General features: G+C 45.0%; 1 protein-coding gene across 5 annotated transcripts in view; it reads left to right on the top strand.

Annotated features, from left to right (window-relative positions):
- Positions 1-21,106, top strand: part of LOC135394719 (transient receptor potential-gamma protein-like) — a 228,440-nt gene that overhangs the window by 121,075 nt on the left and 86,259 nt on the right. The window contains exon 1 of one of the 5 annotated variants that reach the window (XM_064625608.1): positions 4,036-4,330. The exons of the other annotated variants lie outside the window; for them this stretch is intronic. The gene's annotated coding sequence lies outside the window, so the exon portion shown is untranslated. Of the gene's footprint in view, positions 1-4,035; positions 4,331-21,106 lie in introns of those variants that run through there. 5 annotated transcript variants of the gene reach the window in all.

Raw genomic sequence — 21,106 nt, 5'->3', positions numbered from 1 at the left:
CGAGGGCTAAGGCGGATGTCGCGTAAATGACTAGAATTAGGCAACGTATATCATCTTATTGATTAATTCGATAACACTATGGGGTGCTCCGTTTTATAGCGTAACATTTTGAGAGACACAGCTTGGGGCAGCCTGGAATCTGTTTAGCTATACACCCTAGGAGATGTACAGCCGCACATTGTTTTTACGATATTACTAAGTGTTAACGGTGAAAAAAAAAAAAGCAAGGAAGAAGTACTACAATTAAGAAGCGCCCCTCATGGTCGAAACCTGTTTTCGTCAACAGTATTAACGTAGTTCTAGTGTTGACAGTCCTACTTGTTCACGCACGTGAGACGTTCAAAAAACTTCAGTGGTGGCCTGCTAATAATATAACGTCAGGTACCGACACTCCATCCATGCACACAATGCGAAGAAACAAAAAACATACTACCTATAGTCCAAATGGAGGTAATAACTTTTCTCTGGACATATAAAGGCTAATAATAGATGCAATATTGATAACCCCGAGAAACGCGAAGGCTGCACATTAGCGACGCGGGCCTCTAATGTCTTCGGTCACTCGTGCCGGGGACAATGTTTACTCAATCCCTTGGGAGTACTGGGACGTGTGGATACCCGCACACTCTCTCAGGTGCACTTCCGTCCTTTGTTTGTACGGAGGTTTCTTCTTCCTTGTGTTCCTTGGGGCTCCCCTTCTTCCTCCTCCTCTCCTCTTTGATTGCTCTAATATCGGATCTGTCCTCACCTTCTTTCCTCTCTACTCCCTTTCTGCATCCGGGAATTGGGCACGTGGCCTTCGTACTTGCCGTTGGCTTATTTGGTTTTGGCACATTCCTTGTCTCTTGCCGACGTTGTGACCATTTCAGTATAAAGCTTTTTTTTTTTTGCGTTATTAGAGAGCTATACAATAGGGGGTATAAGGATGAGGTACTCAAAGACGAAAGCGCTATATAATGAACGCAGCCGTGTCTCAGCTGTGTGTAGAAATGTAGAAAATCTGTCCTCTTACCTTAATAATGTACTCCAGAATTTAAACGCAACTGCACTTAAAGTAACGATACGTTGTTTTTGCTTGCTTGTTGTTCCTATACACAGTGAAAACTTCAACATTCCCGCAGTAAAGTTAGTGAAATGAAAAGCACGCGTTTTCAGCGTTATAATCAGCTAGTATACATTCCTAGAATATAGGAGACCCATGTATCTTCGAGGCTCCGAAGAAATAGCGTTTTCACCACTACACATGCACAGAACCACAACCGCGCTTTGGGTGCGCACGCTAGTTTTCCAAATTAGAATGCAACTTTCCACAAATAGCGTGGGGCCCCAAAGCTGGCTTCGTCGCTCTCGTGGCAGGCGACAATTCACGTGAGCATGTCGCTAACGGCCAAAAAATGTGACAGCAAAAGGCGGTTTTGTTTTACGATACCGATTATTTTTACTACTTACGACGCAATATTTACAAAAAACGACTTTCTTTCATTTTTTTCTCTTTTGTGAGGCCTGATTGTTAACCGTAGCGGCGCTGCAAGCGAGGAACGCAAGTGCATCGCTCCGCGTTATGAAAACCCTATTCTAGGAGCTGAAAGGAATTGAAAGAGATATGAATGGGCTTTAGCGCACATCTCCAATAACATACACACGTACAAAATCAGCTACAGCACAATGCCGTACAAAAGCATGAACAGCAAAATTACGCCGTCGAATGTAATAATTTACTCTGCCCATTACGGCCCTTTCGCTTCATAAATTATGTTCGTCCTCTCCGAAGATACATGCAAGCCGCAAATTTTCCCACACGACCTTTTAATTCGATTAAGGTAACCCTCCAAGTCCGCTTGTCGAAACCAAAAACAAAAACATCCTTCGATTATCGACGGCGAACGTCCTCTCACACAGCACTGCGTCAGTGGTTCTCAGTCTTCTAATGTTTAACGAGCGCTTCGAGGCGGAGAATCCATTTGTCTCGTCTTTTGTCTCACGTCCCGTTTTCATTTTCCTCGGAGAAACGAAACTGAAACAGATAAGTCTGTTTGCAGGGTTGCGAATTTAGTTGAAGCACATCCGAAAGAATTTCGCAACAACCAAGAAAACGGAGTCAGAGACAAAATGTGGTTGATAGAAAAGAAACTGAAAGAAAAAAAAGAAAGAAAGAAAAACTTTCAGCCGTCGAGGGAACTAGTATTGCACGGAAGAAAATTGTAAACGTTTTAGTTCCCAGGTACTGAGACATAAATGCCGGTAATCCGAGGACGTTTTCCGCGGAAACATGGGATTAGCGGCGATTTCCGATTGCGTGACGATGAGAAAAGGAAGCAAAGATAACAAAACTGAGGTAAGGGAAATGCACGAAGAAGCAGCATATAGTTTAGGGACATCTTGATGCGCTTTAAAGCTAGAGGCTGTGAGCATAATCTACTCGCCACGTGGAAAAAAAGAAAAGAGCTACTTCTAGCACACCATGAGTCTACGTACAAATTCCCGTGGATACCTTCCCAAGCAGCAAAATGTACTGAAAGTCGAGTGCAATAGGGGTGGACGGTATGTGTCTTATCAATGTTCTTTAGTTTCAAGAGTCTGTTCAAGGCCCTCCACCTACCCGTCCACCCCTATTGCACTCGACTTTCAGTACATTGTGCTGCTTGGGTTACCATACCTTCTCTCTCATTCGCCTTGAAGACATGTGATGTTTGTGAAGCAGTGGGTGGCCTATTGACGTAGGCCCTGAAGCGTGAATTGCAGTTAGCTCCGACTTTTCGCGTGTAACGTGAAACAGTATTTTATTTTATTTCTTCGTACTGCTAGCCTACAAGGCATATTGGCCTACGGACCGCATATTGGTATGACAGTATGTTTTCGAATACCAAGATTCATCGTGCACTAGGCGGTCATATCATTTTGAAATGCTACCGAAACCAACTTATCAGAAAGACACGGTAGTTCTTACACGCCGTAAAGAAGTACAGAGGGCCACAAAAAAAAAAAAAAAAAATCCGATTAAGACGTCTGATAAAAGTGTGTGTGTCATTATAACGAATAGCGCGAAATGTCTTGATGTGTGCAATTTGTTTCCCAGAAAAAAAAAAAAGAAAAACTCGCATAAACATGGCTCCGCGTGTTCACCCTTAACTCGCCACTCCAGGTATAACGAGGATAAGGAGGTATGATGCCACGTCACCGATGACGTTTTAAGGAGAACTCGTCCTGGTTAGCCGGTCAGTGGGGGTCAGCGCCTTGTCCCTTTGCCGCTGTAAACCTGTTTTGCCAGTTCTCCCGGAGAATCGGGGATAGAAGGAGCGGCCGAATCATTACCGAGCCAGGAGAAAGGCTTTTTCAGAACCTCGAACAGCCGAGTAGCAGACGACAGCGGAGTAGCAGACATTTCTCTGGGCCAATCAGCGAGCGTTCTCCTTATAGCGTCAGCGCGAGGTTCCAGGCAGATCACAGGCTGGCACTGCTCTTCACCACCGTTGCGCACGTTCGATTTTTTCGGCATATTTTAAATTTAATTTCAGCCAAAATTATGACTCTGTGGTGTGAATTACTTCGCATGGTGCATCTTACTGGCCTACTTAATAGCTTTGTAGGAAGAAAACAGGGTGTTAAAAATGACTTCTGTGCTACTTTAAGCGTGCTGGCAAGATAAATTATAGGATACTAAACTTATATAGCTACAATGACAGTTGTAGAACAATGCACGCTCTGAAACCTCGTCCCGCTTTATTGTCAGCCTCAATCATAACTCTAATTCAAAGCAAACTCCATTCATTCCCACTTCCAGAACGCCTCATTTACTGAACTAATAAACAACCCTAGGATGAGGGAGCACCCCATCTCACGAAAAACAAGCGAGCACTCGCCGAACAACATTTTGCAACTTCCGCGACACGCAGACTCGCAGCGAGCCCACAGTCGCACTGAGGGAGCGCGCTCCGTGTTCTCCCTCCACTGCGCATGCGCCATGGATGTCGTCCTTCTCTTTCCTTCTCTTGAGATGAGGATCCCCGGAGTGAGGGTCCGCAGTGTGCCTTCGAAGGCGGGCTTGTACCGCAGTTTTTTTGTGACGAAGAGCGGCCCATGCACCCGTGTTGTGAGCGTTCAGTGACGTGGCGCTGAGTTGCAATTCTACGGAGTGGTGACTTCGTGGCGGCCTTTTTTTCTTCGTCTTTTCTGTCACGTGATGGGTGGTGACGGTGGTTTTGGAAGCGCGTGTGACGACTACGGTTGTGCCCACAGTGGTTTTTACGGTGGTCGACTAGACGGGCGGACTTGATTTGGAGAGGGTCCGCCGTATCTATTTTGGATTGTAGTGTGCAGTACAGTAGAACAGGTTGGTAAGCTTCTTGTTCGCTCTGTTTTGCGGCGCTTGCGGTGAATTTTTGTGCTTGGATCACTTTTACGGAGTTCTAACGTTGCAAGGAGCGTCAACCGCGGACGAGACACGTAGTAGACACACGACATTCTCCTTGTCTTGTGCGCGTTTCGTTCATGTTTTTTTTTTTTTTGTTCCTTCCAAGTCAGAACTATGTACCAGATGACACGGACAATCATTATCATTCCTGGAAGTAATTCGTTCAGTTTCTTTTTTAATTCAAGCCGTGATATCTTTTTACGTGCAACTGTATGCGGAAAGGAGTAGCTGAAATACGCTACATACTGTGCTTGTATAACCAGAAGTACTCGAAGCCTGCATATCTCGAGGAATATAGCGGCGACATAACGCGTACAAACTTCCACTGCTGGGAAACATTTATTCATTGTATTGGTATTGAAAGACTATCGGCAGAAAAACGAGACATTAAAAAGCTCGAGTGAATTGCAAACTAGGTCGAACAAATTTGAGAGGCCAAAGAGCATCTGGAAGCCACTTCTGCAATTTATTTATTTTTATTTATTTATGAATTGACTCTCAACTGTAGGGCACAAGGTCTTACCTGTCACGGAACATTAAATAATTTAAGTGTAAATCCCAATCTGACAAGAGCGCAGGCGTGCTGCCGCTTCTTTTTTTAGCTTCTTTTTAGCTTATTCCAGAGGAAATTTTATTTTCCTGTGGAAAATTATTTTCCTCCAAAAAATATTCAGTGCTGTGGGATAACCACACTCCGTTACAAAGTGAAGAAAGTCAGAGCGAAGCAAGGAATAAAAAAGATGATGGCTGGGGGGGGGAGCATGAAACCGTATAGAAAATCTCTTTCTATGAACCTGAGACAAGGTCTCTACTAGACAACCGTACCTAAAACCACGAATGGAATTAGGGTCACTTGTAATGGAAAGCAGGCCAGCATTCAAGCAACAATTCTCTCCTTGCATCACGGGCGCGTGATGTATCTTTCGGCGCAATGGTATGACAAGATCGTGTTATGCGGCAAAGTGCTGTGCCTTGTCGCACTTTTTATTATTATTATTTTTTTTTTATTACCAAGCTACTGAAAATTTTGATACCCGCTAAACACATATTAGGGTCGGTGCATTCTTTGAAAAGGTAAAAGCAGATGGCCAAATATTTTCCTCAAAGGGAAATATCGCCGAGGAAGCAGCTTGCCTGAACACTTGCTGTCCAATAAAGATGTCAAGCGTGCTTAAAATATCGCTTCCGCGACAAGCAGATTTAATGCACTCATGTTCAGTTTCTGATAGCACGTGTTCCACAAGCAGGTAGAGCAACTCCAACGAACTCCTTGTTCTCGGATAACGGCGTTGCAGAATGATACCTAATATGCGAATCTTCGGCGTAAATAATGCAAGCCTTATACTTCGAAAGAGCGCAGTGCCTTCCATGTCCAGGCATATTATTATGCGTCGCGTCCCAGAAACCACCGACCAGGAATAAGAGGAGGACGAAAGTGAGTTATCCTTTTCCCTTTGCTTCTTTCAGCCACCTCTCCTGTCGAATACCATCGAAGCAGTGGAATGCGCTTCTTGCAGCGCGAACGTTCACTTTTGGAATCATGGTCGGAATGTGGATCGTGACTTGTTATGTAGTTGCGCCACCTGCAGTTATATTCTTGGGACATGGTAGAACGCGAATTTGTGCACAGTCGGCGTAAGTTATGTGCGCGGTATTCGAAGAGCGTACATTTCACGGTACATGTACGTTACCGGCTCGCAATATTACTGCGCGAGAAAAGTCTTCGCGTGAATTTTCGCCGTTGACTTGTATAGGCCTCTCACGGTTCTGAACAATGCGGCTGTGCTTTCCTTTAACGCAGTCAAGAATTTGGATATCGACACGCACACACATCTACAGGGCGTTTTTTTTTATTAAAATGTTTTATTTAAAAAGAATTTTAAATAAAAATGCCATAAGAGCAGGACAGATGTCGTTTTAGCGGTTGAGTTATACGGTCAGTTGGACACCCTCTCGAAGAAGGTATGCAACTACAAGATGACTAATTTTCTACTAGACATTGATTAATGAGCTATTTATGAGTAAAAGTGAGACAGCATAATGGGAAGTAATTAGCCCTCGTTGAAAGCATTTCTTTTTTTTTTTGTTGTTGTTGTTGAAAGTCCTGAAACGTGTACGTGCGTTCAAATATCTATAGCCTAATTTTCATACCCAAATGACCAGCTTCCGTAGCATAGTGGTTAAGATGATCCACGCCGATACTGGGAGGTGACACGGGTTCGAATCCTGGCACCTTCTGTGCTGTCTGAGGTTTTCCCTGGGTTTTCCAAAGACCTTCCAGACGAATGTCGGCACAGTTCCCCCTGAAGTCGGCTCAGGACGCATACTAACGCCCCTGTCCCCCCACTCCTTCCTGCTGTCCTCTCTCCATCTGTCCACGTCTGTACGCCGCTCATAGCCACAGTTGCTTCGCGGCGCTCACACGGAATTAAAAAAAATATATATCAAAATGAACAGAAACCGCGCGGCAGAAAGCACAGCGCTCACTACAAGTCAGAGCGCCGCGTGCTTTGGAGCGATGAGGATTACTGGAGTATGGGGATGACTGGAAGATAAAGCCCCCGTCGGCGAAGGTGATGCGCGCTCCTGAGGCATGCTGTTTTGGTTTCGGTTCATTTTTGCATAGCGAAATTCAGGGATAAATATTACACAGCACGCGCTTGTTTCAGGATTTTTCAAAAGACGGAATGACTTTCAACGAGGATTGCCTTCCATTGTGCTGTCTCGCCTATGCCCGAAATTCTCTAACTAAAGAGTTAATTATATAAGTTAAAGTAATTTGTCACCTTGTAGTTACACACTCTCTTAGAGGGGATGTGCGCCAGGCCGTTTAACTCAACCGCAAAAACGACGTCTGCAAGAAGTGAAAAAAGAAAAAGAAAAAAAAAACATAACCAACGCGTACCCGTAGGCAGCTAGCAAGGCACAAGATCATCTAGCCACCAACAGTGTATGCAGTGGAAATTCATCACGTAACGTTTTGTATATACACCTGCTATGTTGATGTAATGCTCGGAACTGATCTGTAATATGGTAATTTGTAAAATGAGCATGTCAATAAATAGCGACAACAGAGCCGTTCGGACTCCACAGATGCTATTGAAAAGTTCGGGAATTCGGAATACACAAGGTAGCGCGATATGGTTCATTGGATATACCTATCAGTCGGATTCACCATAAGGAAACCTTCCAGGTGGTGACGGTATACCATCACCACCTGGAACAATGGAACCACTTGCTGTAGTCGGCTACGCTCAGGCGGGCAAGTGACCGTTATGGCAGTGGAGGTCTTGCGTCATGGGCCTACTTCACAGGAAACTATGGGGACATTTGTCTTAAAGCGCCTATGAAAAACCCAGAACTTTCCTTTCCTAGTTCCATTCTTGCCCAAACGGCACAATTTGTTGGGGTAGGGATTATGCCGTCTTTCACCTCTCAGTTGTTCCTTGTTGTGTCTCCTCTCCATCCCATGATGTGCCTGCGTACCCCCGTGTGTTGTGTGTTCTGTTGATGTTTTCGCCGCCCCTAACCTTGACCAACCGATTCCGCTGACTGTGGACCACTCAGTCCAACGTCGTTCATCGTCACATCATCATGTCACATCTGACGATTCGGTCCATTATGCCTTGGGGTAGCGGGCCGCAAACCTCATGTGCCAAATTTCCCCACTCATCATCATCAAGTTTTCTGTTGATGTTGTTCTTCCTTGTTAACACGTGCATTGGTGCAAGAAGAAACAGCGCAGTAATAATAATAATAGGGAGTACATTTACACGTAAGGTGTGTCAACCTCCTACTGCGGCGACATGCTGCACGTGCCGCATGGTAGGACTGCGGAAAATTTCGGCCACCTGGGGTTCTTTTGACGAGAGCCGGAAATCCCCGACAGATGTTGCTGGCAGCAATGTTTGCCTCCCTCAACGTTGCTACCGTCTTCGGCCGCGACAAAACATTCAGTATTCGCGAATCACAATCAGCGAATACCCCGCAAAAGCAAAATAGGGAATCATGAAATAAATATGACAATGGATAGTGATCGAGACAAACTCTCGAACCCCTGTGTATAGATTAAAGGAAATATTCCTCGTGATCTTTCGTTCGTAAGAGCTGACTACGACGCGCGTATTCTCCTAACGCACTCGCGCACAGAGACGTTCCTCGTAGTACGCAGTCCAGGAAGCGTATTTTCCAGCCTCATTAGAGTCGAGCCGCGCGGCTGGTGAACAAAAGCATCTCGTTTACTAGTGTCATCAAGCAACAATGTCTACAAATTAGAATATACCGCACATACAAAAATGACATCATGGATAGCTGCCGGTATCTTGCGGCATAAAGCTAATTAATAGCGTTCCGTGTTCCGAGAGAAATAAAGAAATGCGTCAAAGCCTCCACAGTTGACGTCGGTGAAAAAAAAAAACACGTTATTATGGGCATGGGGGTACTTTGGGATCCTCTCTTGGGAGAAGAAAAAAAAACATGTTTTGTTATACTTTGTGACCTTCTCTTGGGAGAAGAAAAACAAAGAAACATGTTTTGTTATCGCTGTGAGTGGTGATGCATTCTATATTGTTTTTGTCTGATACTTTGGATTGTTGACTCTATGAGATGAGCCACATGAGATTGTGTACTCATCTTCCTAAACTTTCCCTAACCATTTAGCCCGCTTGTTATCGGTATCTTGCATATTTCTATCCTTGAGTCACCAACTGACACAAGTTTTAAAACATTGTCACATTGCTCATACTTTTGCGCTCTGCCTTCAGTGGTAATGAAGCCATCAGTATAGAAAGAGATGCGCTGTTTAGAAACACTGACAGAAACATAAGTAGATCTCAGAACGTACCGTTCACCAGTTTCTGATTAAACTAACTCGTGCGCGCATGTGAAATTTCTACAATAATTGGATACAGCTTTGGCAATATAAAAATGGACGTAAGCATTCGAAACTTTAGATGTGAATGGGTGAAACGAAATCGCGAAAAGTTATTCCCAAAGTTACCCAAAAATGTAGCGTAATGAAATATGAACTTTCACTACGTGACTGTTCTTTTACGCGTAACTGGGACAGAAAAGAACTCGATTATGAAAGCGACTATGAAAGCGCAGAAAGACTAATTTGTTGATACCGGTTATGCATAACAGCAACAGTATTGAAACAGGGCCTCCTGATGTAGAACATCAACAAGCTTAATGACCGGCATTTTGACGTCATGGTTATCCGCAAGCAGTTGTTTATTAGGTTTGCTGCTTTGTTTAGTATTAAAATAACATTGAATACGTGTCTCGTGAGTCTGTCTTGGTCTAGCTCCACAGCTTCATGCCATGGTCACATATACACATGCCACATTAATGGATGCTTTGTTTTTCTCGTAAAAATGGGAACGTACTGTTGAAACTAAACGTTGACAACATACCGCTGACGAAACGCGAGAGAGAGAGAGAGAACACAGAAAGTAATTGTGTTCTGGCTATTTGTGTTTTCTCAAAACGCAGGGATATGTCGTCAACGTCAAGTATACGCATCAGGTTGTTTGCATGTTGCCTTGATGACCACCGTCCAAACTATACTTTGATGTATTTCTGGTACATCACATATTCTGTACTTAATACATTCCGATCTCGAAAGAACAATCTAATTGCGTTGTTTCTGATGCATGTCTTTGTGCCCTGATTCGTTCATGGGAAAACCAAACGTCACCCTTTCTTCCCAGCGGATGGCTGATTACGCTCTGGCGCAACAAAGCTTTGGACGATCAAGATAGCGCCGTTATTCTCAGCATCCTGTCCGGGAGCCCCACCTCATCCCCCTCTGTTTCCGCGCGCGTCGGATTAACACCAAATTCGCGCATGACTGCGTTACTGAGTCCTAAGTACAAAGCTTATCCGGATGGCGTCGTCTGCAGTCAACCGAATTTTAGGTGACAGAATGTGGCGGCAATATCGTCAACGCCACTGGCGCCGAAACACGGCGCGAGGAATAAAATCCAAGGTATATCTAAACAGGTAGCGCGACTCCCATAGGCCCCTGTGTCTTCATAATGACGCCATGATAGAGACGGTCAGCGCCATCCATCCATTGAGCGGACTACTACGATTGTAAAAAAAATGACGTCAGGGATGACGTCAGCACTATAAATAATTAGTAGTGCATAATTAGCCATGGCACGTTTACATTCGCGCACTTTGTCTGCGTTGTATACACTTTCCCTCACCCAAGCAACAACACCAGACGAGAATGCATAAAATAATTCACATCAGGTTTAATTAAACATATCAATTCGAAATACATAGAGTTATCACAGATTTATACAATTCCAGACTGAAGGGCATCGTGATGACAACACAGAAATTAGGAAGATTCACTAAGTTCCATTTCTCTCCTAGAGCTACACGTACACCTAGTGATTAGACGTTTGCATTTATTCAGTGAGTGGCTATATTATAGGTAAATTACAACGAAACATGGCATCGTTGGTGCACAGCTGATTCCTGCTAACACTCACGCTATCATGGCCGCTCGTCCCATGACGATTTTTTTTTTTTCGCGGGGCCAGCAACAGGGGATGCATTGTATTTATCTGTTCACACAAGTGGTTCTTGGACTACAGCTCCGAGATGTGAACGTCGTTTCCTGTTTAACTCAAAAAGTGTACCAACTCAGTATTACAATGCACGGACACAGTGCACGGATACAGAGATGCACGGATAAACATGCCTTCTGTGACACATGCGCAAAAGGAGCAGGACACGGAAATGTACTCGGGTGGTAGATGATTTCGTATATATGCACGAGCGGAGCAACAGAAAGTTTTTTCTACATTGAAATTATGAATAACCTATTAGTACACACCAGGGATGGGCATAAATACATTTTTTGAGTATTTAAATATAAATACAAAATATTTGTTGACAGGGGTATTTAAATACTCTTCATAAATAGTTTTCAACATGAGTATTTAAATACAAAATATAAATACTGTATTTAAATACCGTAACTACTACCATAAATACTGTGAGGAAAATGTTATCTGGAATTATAGAAATAATTATGATCATAAGGACAAATCAGCAAGAAAGAATAGCATTTATTTGTTAGATTATTATGGCGATTTTAATATTAGAAATTTCTCGAAGACTGCTTCTTTTAGGCATCTCCTGTTCGGCCGTATAATCAGATTCGCAAAGGAGAACAGCATCTCCACAGGTGCCGATGAACAAATGCTGGTATTAAATTTGACGAAGATGCTTCGTAGAACAATGTAATCGGGTAGTCACGACCGTTGTCCGCAACAACAGTAAAAAACTCGCCATCTAAAATGGTTTGTCGCATGCGCATGCTAGCGCAAACCCGGCATAATTGCGCCCCAAACTCGCCCTTCTTCCCGAAAGGTCAAATGCAGGGCAACTTTAACATATGAGTCAGTATATTCTGTATTTAAGAGTATTTATAAAGTATTTACAAGAATAAATACCCGAAAATTGGTATTTAAATATAATTATAAATGCATTTTTCAAGTCTGTATTTAAATACAAAATATAAATACATGTATTTATATTTTAAATAGTATTTTAATTACAATGTATTTAAATACTGCCCATCCCTGGTACACACACAAGCCACGCCCATGTTGTAAAGTTTTTGTGTTTACGACCGTACCTCTACTGTCAACACCCAGGATCGCTCGCGCCTCTTGCTGGTGGCTTTGCCGATGGGTCTGATTTGGTATTTTCGCTTGTTTACGCTACCAGTTTAGATATACCTTGTAAAATCTCTCGAGCTCAGTCGAGCTCTGGTTCTTCTGCTGAGCAGTTGCGCACCTGGTCTGTCTCTTCGCAACAATGGTGACACATGCCACTTCGGCCCGCCCATGGAACTCACCCAGCGCTTTCCCGCGCCATTCATTCCGCCGCTACTGCCCGTTTTGAAAAAGACTGAAGCCTAGCTGTCCCTGTTGCACGTGTCGCCCCTCGTTCTCCTCTTCACGTATCGACGCGAACCTCGACCGCTAGCCCTACACCGCTCCGCGTCTGAGGGGGGGGGGGGGAGTGATGTGGCGGCCCGTGGACGACGTTGAAGACGCGTCTCTGCTTCCGCGCTCCACTGCGCCTGGCAGCCAGTTCTACCGGCACCGTCCTGGCGCACGTCTGCTCGCTGGGACATTCTATCATCGCGGTCACGACTCATGTAGGGGAACACCACCTCCTCTACAAGATCAAGCGGGTTGCCTTTTCGCATGAACCCTCCAAGAACATTCTGCGACGTGATAGTCGAAACGTCAGCTTCCTGTGATCCGTGAGGCAGTAGAACTTTGCAGTTATACCTTGAGGTGGGCGCGCGGGTAGCATTGACACCTTCCGCAACCGTGGCAGCAACGGCGCTAGTTGAAATAGGTGTATCCGCGTCCGCGCTCATATTCAGTACACCCGCGATCGCTGCATTTGTAGGGAAAAAAAATCTTCCAGACGAAAATGTTGTATTACGAGACGTTTTTACATACGGCATACGTCACGTTTCAGCACACAAACTGCTCAGGTAGATTGTGTCTTCCACATTTTTCCGATAATAGCAGTTGAAGGCACAGCAATGCAACGGATGGCGCACTTCGACATCATTTTGTATTCGCTGCGTGCTCTCAATCTCTATTATGGCTCCACCCTCAAGACGTCAGCAGGTACACTTGTGCTTATTTGCGGGTATCCGCGCGCATCCGAGAGGCTTGCGATCTTACCCGCATCTTATTCGCGTGGATTTAAAAATGTAATATTTCTAACCGCAAACCAGGATATCGTGCGGACCCGCAGTTATAAACACACCGCGCCCGCATCTACGAGGAGCTATGCCTTGTCACGTTTGCGGACTTCTAGAGTATGACGCTGCAGTCACTGAACTTACAGGCACAAAAGTGTAATATGACCTTTAGAAAGGCGGTCTTTCTTGGTCGGCGTCAGGAACAGGCGTGTTGGGAAAAAAAAGAAGAAGAAGAGGAATGCTTTTCAATGTTCCTGCACTTTAAGGAGAATAATGGGTGCGAAGTTTATGCTTTCTGCTCCGCTTTCAGTAATCAGCTTCCGAAGAGAGCGCGAGAAAAAAAAAAACGCTTATTTTGTCCTTGTAAGCGTTAACCACATAATGTCTTTAATAGTCTCTCGCGCCACTTAATGATGAGGATGATGATGAAAGGGGAAAAAAATAAAATGGAGGTGTTTCCCGCGCTTACGGTTTGTCGTTAATCACGCTCTTTTGCAGGATTCATAAAACGCGAATAATCGCCATGCGCATCTGCGTGCTTTACGTTCCTCTGCCATCTCTCTCTCTCTCTGCGCGTGAGGATACTTTGTGTTGATGTCATGTGATGTGATAAACAAACAAAATGGGGATGTGGGGATACTTTGTGTTGTCTGAGCACATGCACATATTGCTCGTTACACCAACGTTGATGCCACATGCTGTCACAGGTGGTTTTTAATTCAAACAGGCACCGAATGGTATGTGCGTTTGTGTTGTGTGTGTGTTTTCCCTCAATTCGCTTTCTTCATATGCTCTAAAGGAGCAACAACAACAAAGACATCAGAGCTGTTTCCCAGGCTCGAGAAGATGTTAACACTATTTATTCTCGCGCAGTTGATATGTGAACGAAGTTTTGCACGTCAATGTTAGGGTTTCAGTGTTTCCTGCTCGACCCATGACAAAATATCGTCAGTTAATTGCCACTCGATCAATCAAATATAGAAGTTTGCCAGTGTGTGTACGGCGCAACAAGCTGCTGAAGTTGAAGTATATGGTAAATAAAAAAAAGGCATCAAAGGCAATATTAATTCAGAACATTCTAATTTGAACAGAAACAATTCCAGCAACAAACAACAGTAAACAGAAATCAGACAAAATTATTGCCAGTTATATTAGTGTCAGTAGCGAGCTGGGGACCTTCTGACCATGAAAGTCAGCTTTCTGCATTCACAAGAATGATGACGGCAGTTTGAAAACGTTATTGGTTAAAAACCGCCTTTCGTTATGAATGTTTCTTAAGCTTCTCCTCATGCATCGCACATTGGCGGCATCACGAATTACGGAACGAGAAATGAAAGAAAATCATTCTGCGAGTCCTCGCTTAAATGATCTTCAAATGTTTCACGTCGTTTTCCCCATGTGTCTTGGCAGGCGTAGGCAATAGCACATAGCTGACCAGCACATGCTACGAAAGAGAATCGTAAAGCTTAACGGGTGCGAAAGTCATCTTTTCAGCAATGTCGTAAAGAGAAAAGCGTTGTCGGTTTCGTTTTTCTCTCTGGAACTCCATCGCGTTTTCTCGCGCGGGTTTTGTGGGGCTTCACGTTGGCGTTGAACACGTTACATTGCTGTTTGCAGCGGAGGGTCGTATCGTAATAATTGCGCAATAAACGGCGCAGCATTGTGCGCGACTCGGATGGGTGAATGAATGGAACTCAAAATTATGGAGATGACATTTCCAGAAATGTCGATTGGTCTGTGTGCACGACAAAATACTTTGTGAAAGACCACGTTTTGGTTATGATTGAGATGGGATTTAGCAGGAAGCGGTTGGGTTAATCGAAACCGCTGTTCTGTGTGTGACGCGCTATCACAGTTTCAACGTTTCTCTGAACGTTTCTCCTCGTGGTGTAGTGCAACTCTATAACCCATTCAAAGAGCATGAATATCGTTCATGTCACGCACCAGCAAAAAATATACAGCAGGATAGACGACGTGACCTGCCTACAGGAAGCAGCTGAGGCGCAATATGCCTCTAGATCTAAAAGAAAGGGGGCATATGAGAGAGGGGCAACAACAGTTTGAAGGCGGAGCTATGTGCTTGGTGTTCATCGAAGAGACACCAAAAATAAATTAGATTGCAAAGCACCTGCAATTTCTAGTCCTTAGATTGCAATAACTCCCCACTTTAGTTCCCTCACCCTCAAATTTACTCTCCAGCACTGCAAGTAGTCCCTAAACTTCACATACACTTATACACACACACACTTCACGTTCCCGAAAGAGCCTAACGGGTGTGATAATGTGCCTTATCCCCAAAAAGACTAAAGTCACTCTTTGTGTGGGTGTGGGTGTGTATTACGAGTAACCGCGAAACAAGACAGCGAGAGAGAGGGAACATATATCACATGCTCTCTATAATATTCCTCTTTCCAAGGCGTGTTGCTGAGCTGTGGACGAGTCATCATCCGTATAAAGCTGAACTTTATATCTATCCCGAACGAACTTTCCTGCGTGGGTCGGTGACAGTGTGTTTGCTTCCATTAGCGTCACATGTCGCTCGTTCGGGTCTAATGGAATCCACCGGTCACCTCCCATCTTCCGAGTCGACGAGCAACAAAAACATCTGCAGCTTCTTCCTCCAGTCCTAATGGTTTCTGTCTCTACGTGACACCGCCGGTACGGTTGGTCATCGGGAGTCGTATTATACGTTACGCCATTCGTAATCCACGATGCGCATGCAGCGATACCGCAGTTGATGTGTCGCAAACGCGGTGTGTTATTTGTACGGAGGTCAACGGTGTGCGTACAACTATAGTTCGGCACCGCACTTCATATGCATAAGGCATCGTCAGGCTCGAAGCCACCGATGTTTTAACGTACCGCCAGATAGATGAGTATACAGTATTTACATTATTATAATAATTACGGCTTCTAGTGGCCTAGGTTGCAATTACGCACTCCGCATTCGGGTGACGTGGCCCTGAAACTTAAGCACGAAGAGTGCAAATAGTCTGCAAAATGTTTCATGAACTCCGACGAATTTACTTCCTACCGGTTCCTGTGGGTCACTTGGTAGCGTATCGGCCTACTGACACCAAGACTGCGGTTTCGATCTCGGCAATGCTTCTTGTCCCCACAAAGGTCTGAAATTCCTCCTATTTTTCTCAAAGTGCAGGCGTTCACGTCTAAAAGCGAGTATGCTGTTCCGGGACCGCTGTACACGTAGCATCTGCCTCACCAATGCATGGAGTTGGCGATAACATTTCCTTGAAGATGAGGGAGCACACGAACGGACAACTCAAATCAGCTGTGTGAACATTTATTCCTGAACGGCTCTAAGTAGCTGACAGGATACTGACCAAAGTAAACGCCGGACTCACCGAGGATTGGCTAACACAAAGCGGCGTGCGGATTGTTTCACCCGCTTCTATAAGAGGACATTGGATACATAGTCTTTCTAAGTGTATATAGCTTAGCATATGGGCCGCCATGGTTGGGACATTGAAGTCAAAAATGTTCACTGTGCTGGTTCGAGATGTCCGTCTGTGTCGTCGCTTCGTGTGCTTCCTCATCCTCAAGGAAATGTTATCGCCAAGTTCGAGTAATCTACACTCCAGCTGGATTGCCTTCCACTCTTCTGTTCGAAGGTTATTAATGCACTTTGTGGCGATCATTTTTACTCCTTGTTAACGCCTCGAAACAACTGTTGCTCTGGGTGACGTACAGGTGGTAATAGATGAGGAACGGTACAGCGGGAAGTTCTGGGAGGTACTGAGTCAAGTGTTCGTCCTGTGTGGTATTCATGCTGAGCTGTGCCGACGTTTCTCCGAACGTAGAATAAGTCGGGGCATTACGTCGCAAGACAAATATGATCATAAGCGACTTGTCTGAACGAACTACCAGAAGCTCCAGGGAATTCCTCAGAAGGCTGCGGCGGTGGCGTTCCATCCCATATCCCCACATCCGTAGCATGATCTCGAACCCACCATGCCGCCACCACGAGTGGGTGCTGTATCCATCGGATCCCGCCGCTTGCTCTTGTGGATTAGTTCTGGAATCCCTCGCAGGTTTTCAGAGCTATCCCGAGTGGGCTACTATCTTTATGCACAGAGCACGTGCAACCCGTATCATGTCCTCTGGGAGTGAAGCCTTTTCAAAGCGGGAAGACGTATCTTTGTAAAATTTTCATGATGACGTTCAAGCGCGTCAAACTTGAAGTCGGAAGTGCAGAATTTTAGTAATGTCGCTACGTGTCCCTCGGTGACAGGCTCGAACGGCACTACGCTGAGCAGCGTGCATTGACTGAATTTGCATGTATATCAAATGTATCAAAATATTTATGAAAAATGCATGAAAAATTCCTTGGCATCTTCTCTGGACTTCAACTTGTCTTAAACGGAAGGTTCACCCCCTAGCATCATTCAGATAAATATGCTGGCAGGACAACACTCCTGCGAGATCTTTCGCTCGAAGTCGACGTGTTTCCAGAGTTATACGTCACGAGAAACCACGGTTGATGACAGTTTCTCGTGACAGTTCGCAGCGAGTCCGCACCCAGGGGGAGGAGGAAGCTGGAGAACCTCGTGGTCAGCTCGCATGACGTTTTCGTCACATTTCGCCGAGATGGTGAAATGTCAGTGTCCTCGTCACACCCATTCCTCACAAATTCGACCGAAGCAAAACATTCACACAATTGATGTCACGGAAGAATGGAGAGAAAGGAACGTCGTCGTCACGTCACACCGTCGTCACAATGACGTCACGCATGCCTCTCTCGTTGTGATTTTTCGATCGTGTTCTCGCTTGCTCTCGTTTTCGTTCAAACGGTTCGCGAACGGTTTCGCCGAGGGCCGATCAGAAGAGGGAGTGGCTCAGGCAGCGTTCACACGGGACAACTTTTTCCAGCAACTATGAGCAATTTTCGAGTTGATGGCAGTCGGCCGACACAGGCAACATCCAGCAACTTGAGTTGCTCGGAATCGCTCCCCGACCGAAAGTGTGTGGTGGTTATTGTGAAAGGGCTCGCCGTTGTCGGCCTCACAGAGGTGGGCAACGTCACGACTTACGCCCTGGGGGAATGTGCGTCCTGGGCCGACTTCTTAGGGGACTGTGCCGACGTATGTCTGAAAGCGTCTGAGGAAAACCCGGAAAAAACCCCAGACAGCCCAACCGGCACCGGGATTCGAACCCGGGTACCTCCCAGTCTCCGGGGTCGAACCCCGGTGCCGGCTGTGCTGACGACCTGGGGAATGCGCGTCCTGAGCCGACTTGATAACTTGAGAAGTTGCTCGTGCACCGGCCAATCAGCGAGGAGAGCATTACCACGTGACTCCCGATGGCGCGGTGTGATTTCGTTCGCGGGTTCATGGGTTCAAATCCTGCAGGTGCAGCTGTGCATTTTTCTTTTCTTTTTTTTGTGTGTGTGTTTTTACTAACGTCACGCAAACATGTCAGTTGCCATTTTTTGAAGATCATGATGATGCTTTGGCGTAATAAAATGACTAAAAGTATATAAACAGCAGCTAAAGAAAAGACACCACCAGTTCGATTCGAACCCACATTGTACGGACGCTATAAGGTTGCTTTGTGGGCGGAGCTACCAAGTTGCTATACCTGCGAACGCGGTCACGAAATTGCTCATAAGACGTTGGTTCGAAGTTGCTTCGAGTTGCTGGAAAAAGTTGCCACGTGTGAACGGTGCCTTAGAATGGAATCCTCTGGTTGGGCACTGGCAGAACCGTTGGCGAACCGTTTGAATGAAAACTATTCACTAAATCCACCCGATACATTCATTACAAAGGCGATGATTAATTGTACCGCTCATGTCGGCGCTCAAAGCGGGGATTTGGTAAATTAGGCAAATCTACCATACGTGGAAAGAAGCGACTACGAATCGGTGCACGGAGGGCGAACAATCCCTTCATTTTTCTGTAATTTCTTGCGAGTCAGTGTTTCAGATTCATGCCTCGCTTCGCTCTTCTCGTTGCACTCGGTGCTCGCTTTTACAATTCAAAATAGAGTCCATGCAACCAGCAACTTTGTCCAGCGACTGCGATAATTAAATTTGGGGGTTAGCGTTTCTGAGTAATTAAAGCGGTACAACAACGCGTTCAAAGCAACATCAGCGGGGTAACAGCAGGGGCCCAACATGACTGTGCCGCCAGCCTGAGCTGTTATTATGTACATACACATATTCTTTTCGCGTCGTCGCACATGTGCGCCCATTTTGCTGCATTTCTCCTGCATAAACGCATGGACGTAATGGGACAACTCGGCTGCAGTCTTGCGGGTATATATGTATATATTGTTACTAAAACTGCGGGTCTCTAAACGAACACTATGTAGAAAGTGCGCGCTTCGTGAGTTATCGAGTAAAGACGACTTTTGGAAGATTCCTTTTACTAGGTATTTGTGTTTCGTTGAGCTGGATGATTGCGAGTACTGGGGAACGCAAGCAAGCAGCAAATAGGACATAGATAGCTGTGGGCATAAGAATGGGGCGTATATATTTTACGCCGGTATTTGCTTCATACTATAAGTATTACGTGCTGTGTACCACTTGAATGAATAGGAACCCGAATTTTGAGCTACGATAAGGGCTTCTAAGTAACTTTACTAGGGAAACATAAAGAATGTAGCACGGTCATCTTTCGCGTGTCCTGAAGGTCCTGACAGCACTAACATTTCGTGGCTGACGTTTTCTTTTTCTTTCTTTTCATTGTATTAAACATATTCCCACCCATCTCACTTTTTTCGCTTTACCCGCAGCTGCAATGGGTAACTGACATGGTCGTATACTCGTTTCCGGTGTTCTGTCTGTCGTGATCACATGCTGGCGCGTTACGAAGAACAAGTGTAGAGGTTTCCTCTTCAAGTGGCTCTTAGCACCACCTAAATCTGTCCAGACTGCTGGGGTCCGACGATGAATATTTAAACGCTCAAAAGTGTTTAAAACATTCGAACGATGACCATTTAAGGTAGTGTGACAAATTCGGAGAGTTTGATAGCAAATATGTGCTGCTTTCCCGTCATTCAAACTAAGTCACCGGAAATTTGCTTAAAGAATAATCCTTGCGGAATACACCAGAAATTCGGCGCCAAACGATTTGATGATGTTTTGGGTTCTTTTGGAGCAAGAGTGTTTATGGCTATGGGTGCGCCAAACTAGAGTGAATGAATAGATGAACGGGATGGAAGATGCCAGAGGCCTTTGTCTAACGGCCTCACAAACGGAGACATAATCTGTTGGAAACATACGCTAATTACTCGTTGTCTTACATAAGACAAGACAAATCAAAGAATAGTGGTCAATCAATCAAGCAACTACCCCATGTCATAACTTCCATTCTAGGAGCTTCCTCGAAGTGCGTTTGTCCACATGATCGCACAAATAAGCAAAACGTTATTTGCTCTGGGTGCTCATATGAGCCGGTTCTTTCCTTGCTTGAGACGGCTCTGTATGACGTAAAGATGAAACAGAGTTTCTCCGAGGTGAGATTTACAAGTAAGGTGAGTTAATCTACGGTATTATGGCGAAACGCTTCATCACGTACCGCAAGGCAAGACGTTGTCATGTATTTGATGCGTGTTTTCAGCGCATATGTAACGAGAAAATCGATGTGTTTTAATACCCATATCACAGGACTAATTTAGTGTCACTTTCACCGAGTGACACTTGCACTTCGTGTCATCCGTGTGCTGTCACGCGGCGTCTTTGAGTGACACTCTACAGAAAGTGCACTAACAATTTACTGAGTTCCCCGAACTCACTTCACTTCACTTCGGCAGACCGAAGTGCGTAACCTCGACAGCAGGCTTTGAGGTACAGGTAAAAATATTGTAGAAAAGCAAACGGTTCCGGCCACCACGATATTTTCAAACCTGTATTTTCAACAGCGTGATAATATGAATTAACTACAAGTGTAACGTTGTGCCGAAAGAACCTGTAAATACTCTCGTTAACG

The sequence above is a fragment of the Ornithodoros turicata genome, chromosome 5 (genome assembly GCF_037126465.1).
Source record: "Ornithodoros turicata isolate Travis chromosome 5, ASM3712646v1, whole genome shotgun sequence".
Lineage (NCBI taxonomy): Eukaryota > Metazoa > Arthropoda > Arachnida > Ixodida > Argasidae > Ornithodoros > Ornithodoros turicata.
Note: the sequence above shows the minus strand (reverse complement) of the source record. Positions and strands in the feature narration are given on the sequence as shown.